Source organism: Lontra canadensis, unplaced genomic scaffold (genome assembly GCF_010015895.1).
Source record: "Lontra canadensis isolate GAN:19392208 unplaced genomic scaffold, GSC_riverotter_1.0 scaffold126, whole genome shotgun sequence".
NCBI lineage: Eukaryota > Metazoa > Chordata > Mammalia > Carnivora > Mustelidae > Lontra > Lontra canadensis.
The window spans coordinates 665,321-675,277 of NW_022631120.1; positions in this window are offsets into that span (position 1 = coordinate 665,321).

Sequence of the window (9,957 nt, forward strand, 5' to 3'; positions counted from 1 at the left end):
GGGCTCTCTGCTCAGCAGGGAGCCTGCTTCCTCCTCTCTCTCTGCTTGCCTCTCTGCCTACTTAGGATCCCTGTCTATCAAATAAATAAATAAAATCTTAAAAAAAAAAGAGGTACCATTCATGAAGTGTTGAAAACACACATAGATTTGTATACTGCAAACTCTAGAGCAACCATAACAAAAGTTAAAAAAAACGAAAGAAGTTGATAGAATTCAAACGTTATTTCATCTGTTGCTCGTACGTGAAAACCACCTTTAAATTCAAGTATGAGGTCTTTTAAGAGTAAACCCTGGTTGGATAGTGGAAAATGATATACCTTGCTTTGGGGAGTATGGGCTCCTGTTCTGTCTCCATTTTGTATTTCAAGATACTATGATGTGAAGAAGAAACAGAAGACTGAACATTTCTGTCCGTGTGCTCTGGTCTTGTCACTTCACCTCTCTGAACCCATTTCCTCACCTGCCAGTGTGGACATAGCACTACCAGCTTTACCTGTTGTCACCTTACATGAAACAACAGTTATTGAAGGTTTTTGGGAATCCTAGGACTTACGTCAATTCTTTTTTATTTCATGCTCATTTTTTTTTAAAAAAGGTATTTTTCAGGCAATGAGAAAACCTCAATAGTCACCAAACTTTCTATCTTTTATGGTTGCTGATCAAATGTTAGTTATTTCCCTTAGAATGCTGAACATGAAAACAATATTCATGAAAAAATGCAATATTTTGTCTGGAGAGTTTTTGCTGCCCGTTACCCCCTCAGCATAAACTACAAAAACTCAGGGTCCTGGGGTCTAATATTCTGGTTGCTGGCTTTGCTGCAGAAGTTTTGCTCTTTGCCTTATGAAATATGTGATAAGAGTTCAAATGGGATCAAACACATCTTAAGTATTCAGTGAGGTTTCAAGGATCAATTCTTGACTTGTCAAAATGAATCAGCAATAACTACTCCCATTTGGTTTGGTTTGGTTTGCTTTCAACTGTTAATGGAAATAAAATCTTTTGGCGAGGCATGTTAGTCATCAATACACACGTTTCCCACTCCATTAGATACATACCTTGGTTCTCGATTATGGTGGTGACATCACAGAGATATTGAGGTCCTCACAGAGAGTGGAAATTTGCCTTTCCAAGTGCCAGCGGCAAGCAAGACGTGGTCATGCAGGAGTTCACAGGCTCTGCACCTAGAAGGTAGTACACTCAGGGACTGAATCAGGAGGACACGATAAAGTAAGTAGGTCAAGATCTTTGCTTACTTAGTCAGATTTATAGTCAAAGCCCACAGGCCTGCAGCTACGAAGTCTCACGTCCATATTCCCCAGGGGAGAAAGTGGGGTGGAGAGAGACCCTGAGCGGGGCAGAGCTACTCTGCCCTCCCCCCGCCAGATGTGGCCGTGCAGAGAGCTATCCGAGGAGGGGAGCCTAGAGGTGCCTGGAGATGCCAGCTTTCCTGGGTCACGGTCTCTGTGAAGGAGGTGGCATCAGAAAAAGGACGTGTAAATATACGACAGCCCCGTTCCAAAGCCATGGGGTCTCAAGGTATCCCAAGGGAAGGAAGAGGTTGAAGTTAGAAGCTTCAATTCTTGGGGGGAAACTAAAAGCTATGTTTGGGGACCTCAGAGGTCTTTACAAGTCCCGTCCAGGATAGAACCTGAAATTGATGGGTAGAAGCATGGTGTTTGTGAGATGCCTTCAGTTCTGTTCACAGGGAAGTTATCCCTCATCATAAACGCAGACTGCTAGCCATGGCCTTGGAGGAACTAAAGCTTTGCCCAAGGGTTGCACTGGCTGTAGGGGTTACTCAATCCCTGGGCACGCACCCCGTGTTCCTAAATTTTAGGATACTGATCGGATAATCCCTACCATTTTTAAAGCAATCTCCCCATACGATTGTACAACTATCTGGACACAAGACATAATCAGACTCACTTCTTGGTACTGTTTATTGACAATACTTTAACTCTCATGTGCACAGGGATCCCCTGGGCATACAGTCCCAAGGAAGACTCAATGGCAAGAGTCTTTTTTGGAGGCAAAGAGAAGTTCAGGGTCAGCTGATCTGTTGAGTCTTTTGTTTCCTCTTTACATCTTTTTTAACATTTTTTAATTTTTTATTTTTTTAGAGAGACGGAAAGAGGGAGAGAAGTGGGGGAGGGGCAGAGGAAGAGAGAGAATCTTAAGCAGGCTCCATGCCTAGCGTGGAGCCTGACTTGGGGCTCCATCTCACGACCCTGCCATGACCTGAGGTGAAATCAAGTGTCAGATGCTTAACCGACAGAGCCATCGAGGTGCCCCTCCTCTTTACGTCTTAACGCTCAGAATAGGAAACAGAGACAAAGCAGCCACGCTGGGCCACTGGTGCCCATCCTTCTCGTGGTCCCCTCGTTGCTGTGTCCTGATTCTGATGGGGGTTCAGTTTGGCCGCTGGCTACTTCAGCATGACTCCCTCTCCCTGGAGATCACAATCCTCTCGGAAATTCAAAGTAGTCCAACACCACCTTTATTTTATTTATTATGTTTTTAAAAGATATTTATCTATTTGGCAGAGAGAGAGAGAGAGAGCACGAGCAGGGGGAGCAGCAGGCATAGGACGAGGGAGAAGCGGGCTCCTTGCAGAGCAAGGGAATCCCGATATGGGGCTTGAGCCCGGGACTCTGGGATCACGACTTGAGCTGAAGACAGTGGCTTAACCAACGGAGCCACCCAGGCGCCCCCAAAACCTTCTTTAAACCTATTCTGCTGTCCTTTCTCCAGGACACAAAGGACGTCCTGTTGTCAAGCTTGGCTAATGCTTCTCGCTGTTCTCCCCTTCTGTTACCCCTTCCTCCTTTCTGTTTCATTCTCCCGTCAGAACTTGGCTTTGCCAATCCACTCCTCCGCGTCTTCTCCCCGCGGTCAGCTTTTCTCTTCTTCGGTCTGGATGAAATCTACTTTGTGTCTGTACAGACCTCATAGAACACAGATTTTAAGGACCCTCCTCCCCGCTTCCCCTACCCAGGCTTTTATAAACGAGTTCTTAGAAAAGTCAATTATTTATTCATCATCACTTCTCTCTCTACAGCCTGAGCCAGTAGGAACCAAGAGGCTGCATCATAAGTGTTTTTGAGAAAATGACATATTAGTAGCTTGGCAGAATATGTGTTTCCATCCCGTCCGTTCAATCTTCCGATGAAGGTTTGGATTTATTTTTCCTGACCTGTTACCTACAGACTTAATTATAAGCGAACCCTGTATCATCTTCTTCTGCCTTGCTTGTGGGAGAGTGATGTGTGCCATCAGCAGCAAGAAAGCCACGGGGGGATTTTTCTCTGCTTTGAACGGCAGCAAGTGTAGGCGAGGAAGCCCCGCGCGTCCCACTATCTCCAGGAAAAGGAAAAGGGAAATTTTGCCAGACCAAGCTTTTATCTCAACAGGGGTACAAGTATTCATTAGAAAGCGGGGTTTCCAGTAGTGTTTTTTTTTTTTTTTAAAGATCTTATTTATTTGAGAGAGAGAGAGAGCACAAGCAGGGGGAGCAGCAGTCAGAGGGAGAAGCAGACTTCCCACTGAGCAGGGAGCCTGATGTGGGACTCGATCCCAGGATCATGACCTGAGCTGAAGACAGACGCTTAACCGACTGAGCCACCCAGGCTCCCCTCAGGACTGTTTTTAAAGTGATTTTTTCCCTCACATCCAGCGAGGGATTGCATCATGCACTTGGGGACCTGACATCTTTCTCCTTCGTCTTTATAAGCTGCACTAGCTGCTTTTACGTTGACCTTAACAATGTTTCCTTATGTGTAAAATATTACATGATGTGGGAAATTAGGAATAGAGACACAGTTTTTTGGCTTCACTTTTCGGATCATACTGTAGAAATAGCAAAAGGCTGAGAAGAGAGGACGTGGACTCTCTTCTTATATCTATCACTAAAATACAGCATGACCTTGGGCAAGACCTTCAACCTCTAGGAGCCAGGGGTTTCACAGATGTGTGAAACTCAAGATTCCCAAGAATTCCAAAATGACTCTGCTGTTTGGAAGAGGTAAGCTGGTTTGTTGGCTCAGCTGCAGAAGGCTCCGTCCTTCAGCAGGACACTTCAAAATGGCCTCTATCTTCAAACCAGAATGTCTTCCTGCATCTACAGACTGTCCACATTTCGGGGGGCTCCTATTCTCTGTGTCAAACTGTTCCAGGTTTTTAAATCTCACTGAGAATGAATGAGCCCTCTTTACTTCTGAGTGCAATATCTAAACTGTCCTTAACCACCACCTCCTTGCTTCTAGCCTCTGTCTGGAGCAGAAAGTGTCCATGCCCTTGGCCCCAGCCAAGCCTCCCTGTGGGTTTCTGATCGTGGATCCTCCTGTCTCTACAAAAAGACATTCTTCCTGGGCAGCAGAAGGCAGGGAGGTAGTTTAAGATTGAAATTTACTCCCCTCCTCTTGGGCTTGAATCTATTAGATAAATACCATCTAAGAGAGTCTTGTTTGGGAATGCTGGGGTGGCTTGGTCATTTGGGCTTCCGACTCTTGATTTTGGATCAGGTGATGATCTCAGGGTCATGAGATTGAGCCCTGTGTTGGGCTCTGCGCTCAGTGGGGAGTCTGCTTGAGGATTCTCTTTCCCTCTTCCCTTCCACCCACTCTCTCTCTTTCTCTAAATAAATAAAATCTTAAAAAAAAAATATATAAAGACAGTCTGTTTGACAAGCCAAGGAATTTACCTCTTCCTAACAAGAATAGTGGGGAGAAACATTCACTAAGTGCCAGTGTCATTTTTTTCCTTTCACATAGCCACTTAAAGAATGTTGAAAACTTAAGTAACTGTACCCCACCGTTTTTATGTTGCTAACTCTTTTTTCTAGTATCAGTTTAAATATTTGAGATGGTCTGTAATTTCTGGTGCACTGTGATTGTTCCATTGCTCGCAGATGTTTCCAGCTTTGGAGATTTGATTCTCTTCTCAATTTACAAGATCAGTAAGAAATTTCCTGTAACAGAAATTTTACATCACTCCATTTATCCTGGACTCATATTTCCATTCCACTTCCTGCAGAGAATTTTATACCAAGATAATATATTTCAGGCTTGGGATTCTTTTATTGATCGTCCTGTCACATGTCTGTGCAAGAAAAATATTTATATAAATTGAAATTTAAATTGTTCTTCTTAAGCTTGACTTCCCTATGATCTTCATTGTAGATGTTTTCTGGGGGGAAAAAAGCTTCTTCTGGATGGAATGACCATAACCACCAATTATTCCTGCACAATTAATTAAATTGCAATAAATAAAAATTGGGCGCCTGGGTGGCTCAGTGGGTTAAAGCCTCTGCCTTCGGCTCAGGTCATGATCTCGGGGTTCTGGGATTGAGCCCTGCATCAGGCTCTCTGCTCAGCAGGGAGCCTGCTTCCTCCTCTCTCTCTGCCTGCCTCTCTGCCTACTTGTGATCTCTCTCTCTGTCAAATGAATAAATAAAATCTTTAAAAATAAATAAAAGAAAATCCGGACGAGTGACTTTTAGACACAAATGGTAAAATTTTTAAGGACACTTTTCTCTTGGTAAAACTAACGGGACTTGTTCAGTTAGCTCATGAGTCCATAAACAAATATCAGTCCTTGCCGGAATCAAAATAGGGCTGAACATTGCTTTTATTTATATTTTTGTTTTCTAGGTGTAAGTACCCAAAAGCCATATCCCCACATAAATAAGTATATAGAAGTGGAAGGAGTCATTTTTATGCAAGTGGCAATGAATTTTTGAACTCCTTCCAATTTATGTATCCAAATCACAGTTATAGGTCATAAAAATGATTTTTAATAATATGTCAGCTGATTACTTGATTTGGCCTTCCTTCAATTTTGTTGAGATTATGGAATGGGAAACTATCCGATTTTCAAGGGATAGTTTGTTACCCACTCATCAGAGCCACCTTCTTTCCGCATTTCTGGAACGTATGTCAAAAATGTTTTATTGAGACGTACCAATGATTACTAGTTGTACCCATGATTCTTGATTCTCAGGGACCTTGTTGAATACATCCTCAGAAAGGATTGGAAAACAGAGCTATTGTTCATTTAAGAACATTTTTGTCCATTCAGTACTGGTGTGCTCCTGGGTTTGGTCTGTAGGGGCTCCCTCTCAGGGAGGAGACATAATTGTGGGGCATGGAAGAGCTCATGTCCTTGGCCCTCCTGGAGCTTTTAGAACCCTGTAGTAGGACTGTGGGCAAGGGGTACTCTTTCCTTGGAAAGAGTAGGGTGACTAGGAAGTGGGGAGAATCAGCAAGATGTCTCCATTCCAGAGACATTCTCAGCTGTTCCACTTTTTAATTGAGATCTCATTAACACAGAACATTTTATTTGTTTCAGGTGCACGACATAATAATCCGCTATTTGTATTCCTGCAGTCAGCTGATCCACTTACGAAGCAAGAGGCAAGAGTCGAGCCCGGAACTGATTCCCTCAAAACCAGCCATCCTTATGTTCCCTTGGGAAAACTTAATGGCCCTCGGGAGGTATGTGTTTTCCAGTTGGAAGGGCTCGCCTCTAGGACACGCCCCCCAAATCCTTGATATCCTTATCTGTTATATGTTTTCCTCAAGGTTATCACATAATTACCATTCATAACAAGTTCCGTGTGGCTTTTTGGCATCCTTTCCTTGGGAGTGATGGACAGTGCTTCCGGAATTTACCTTCACTTGTCTTATGAGAAGGAAAAATGGTCATATTCCTGGCACCAGAGGAATTTCTGCTTCCACGGAATGTACCCTGAAAACGCCCCCATGACGACTTCTCCACGTGGCCCCTGGATGAATGACCGCAGGCACGGACACAAAATCTCCCAACACTTCCCTTCCAACAGTGCGACCCTCGTTTGCATTAGTGCTGATGCTCCTCCCTAGGGAATCCTAATGCAGTCTAGCGCCCCAGCCAGACCTTGACCGCAGGATGCCCAAATTCCTCTTTCCACACGGGCGTTTCTCACTTGGAAGCTTTCCTTTGCTGCTTGACCGTTTAGGCGACATAAAATCCCGGCCACCCTGAGCGGCCCTCAGTGGCTGCTTTCAGGGCTCGCCGGACTCAGTGATTGCCCAAACCTGTATATTTTATTTTAGAGCCTCAGCACCTTTTGCTTTTTCCCCTTTAAGTGAACAGCGGAAAAGATGAAAACAGAGAGTCTTTATTGTCATTAGGGAAGGGGGTCTGGAGTCCTGCCCACTTCACTTGTCTATCTATCCTTCAGTTCTGGGCCGCTGTTTATTTTTTTATTTTTATTTTTATTTTTTAAAGATTTTATTTGTTTATTTGACAGAGAGAGAGAGAGCACAAGCAGGAGGAGGGGGAGAGGGAGAAGCAGGCTCCTCGCCACGCGGGGTGCTTGATGCGGGGCTCGATCCCAGGACCCTGAGACCATGACCCCAAGGCAAAGGCAGACACTTAGCCAACTGAGCTGCCCAGGTGCCCCTGCTAAGTTTATTTTCATTTTTAAAAAAAGATTTATTTATGTGTGAAAGAGAGAGCATGCCTGTGTGAGCAGTGGGAGGGGCAGAGGGAGAGAGAAACGTTCAAGCAGATTCCCAGGTAAGCATGGAGCCCCATGGGGGCTCAAACTCATGACCTGTGAGATCATGACCTGCACCGAAACTAAGAAGTTGGTCACTTAACCAACAGAACCACCCAGGTCATCCCTCTCCTCTCCCGGTGACTAGGTTTATAAAACACTGTCTCAAGTGGCTCCTCATGGGCCAATTTCACCTGCCTCCAGCACCTTTGCCACAGGTCACCAAAGCGTGGTTGTTACATTTGGATACTTACTGAAATCACCTGTAAGCTTTAAAAAATACCGATGCTTTAAAAAAAAAAAAAAAACTTGGGACTTGCCCCCCAACTCGCCAAGGGCTTCTGTTTAAGAGCTCTTGGGTTTCCTGTCCTAGATGATTATAATGAGCAGCCAAAATTGAAAATTACTGCCTGAGAGATGTTTTCCAATGTAAATTGGTTTCTGTCACTCTCACTGTCTTAAAACATCTCGGTGGTTCTTAAAGTGTCCCCCCCCCCCGCCCCCACCTCCACCAGCCCCACAGCTTCAGCATCACCTGGAACTCATTAGAAATGCCGATGACCTGACCTAACTTCAGACCCATTAAATCAAACTCTGAGCGTTGGATTCAGCAGTCTATGTGCACAAGCCCTCCACGTGGTCCAACCCGGAGAGCCTGGTCTCCCCGCCCCAGTCCCACCGATAGAGTACTCACTCTATAGTCTGCTTGCTGTTAACACACTCATGTTCGTTAGAAAAAAATTTAAAATCAGGTCATTTCACAGAATCAGAGGTGTTTTGTTTTGTTTGTTTGTTTGTTTTATAGCCAGTCTTCTAGTGATTTTTAAACCTTATTGGGTGAAAGCAACTCTCTGAAAAAAGCCCTTTGTAAATGGAGAGTCCTGAAGCCATCCCCAATAACTCTGGGCAGAGCTCAGATGGGCTCTTTTTTTTTTTTTTTTAATTTTTTAAATTTCTTTTCAGTGTTCCAGAATTCATTGTTTATGCACCACACCCAGTGCTCCATGCAATACGTGCCCTCCTTAATACCCACCATGCCCAACCTCCCACCCCTCACCCCTCCAAAACCCTCAGTTTGTTTCTCAGAGTCCACAGTCTCTCATGGTTTGTCTCCCCCTCCAATACTCCCCAACTCCCTCCTCCTCTCCATCTCCCCATGTCCTCTGTGTTATTTGTTATGCTCCACAAATAAGTGAAACCATATAATTGACTCTCTCTGCTTGACTTATTTCACTCAGCATAATCTCTTCCAGTCCCGTCCATGTTGCTACAAAAGTTGGGTATTCATCCTTTCTGATGGAGGCATAATACTCCATAGTGTACATGGACCACATCTTCCTTATCCATTCGTCCGTTGAAGGGCATCTTGGTTCTTTCCACAGTTTGGCGACCGTGGCCATTGCTGCTATAAACATTGGGGTACAGATGGCCCTTCTTTCACTACATCTGTATCTTTGGGGTAAATACCCAGTAGTGCAATTGCAGGGTCATAGGGTAGCTCTATTTTTAATTACTTAAGGAATCTCAGATGGGTTCTTTTAAATGCACCACAGCTGGGGGGCGCCTGGCTGGCTTGGACTGTGTATCTCCAGGTTGTGGGTTCAAGCCCCATGTTGGGTGTAGACTTTACTCAAAAATAAAATCTTAAAAAAAATAAATAAAACACCTCAGCTGATTCTGACTGTATGTAAAGTGCCCACTTGGAGGGTCACACCAAGAAAGGGCAGTGAGGAATTTAGTTAGCTCTGATGACGAGGAGGGCAAGCCTGTGATTTAGTTTAAGAGAGGACCTCTGGGGTCTGCTTCACCCTCGCTATATGTGGGTGAAAAAAACAAAGGCTGAGGAAGAGTCACGCCCTTTGGCATTTGGTAATTAGTGAAAATACCTGGTTACACGAACATATTGCCTGGGCTTTTTAATTTGCATTTTTGGGAAAAAAAAACAACAACAAAGCAACAGGAGGGAACATATGTGAAGACATTAAATGTCAAGCAAGTGAGTCATGCTTTAAAAACTTGAGAGAGAAGAGAAAGAAAGGTCTTTCTGTTTAAACTATTCAAGGGGCGCCTGGGTGGCTCAGTGGGTTAGAGCCTCTGCCTTCGGCTCAGGTCATGGTCCCGGGGTCCTGGGATCGAGCCCTGCATCGGGCTCTCTGCTCAGCAGGGAGCCTGCTTCCTCCTCTCTCTCTCTGCCTGCCTCTCTGCCTACTTGTGATCTCTGTCTGTCAAATAAATAAATAAAACAAAATAAAATCTTAAACTATTCGAGAATCAGGCTTCAGGGATGGGAGTTGATTCCGAAAATCACAATGGGTTTGTTTTGAAAAGAGCCCGGCAATGAGGGTGAGGTAAGGATCCATGCTCTTTATTTTATTTTATTTTATTTTATTTTATTTTATTTTATTTTATTTTATTTT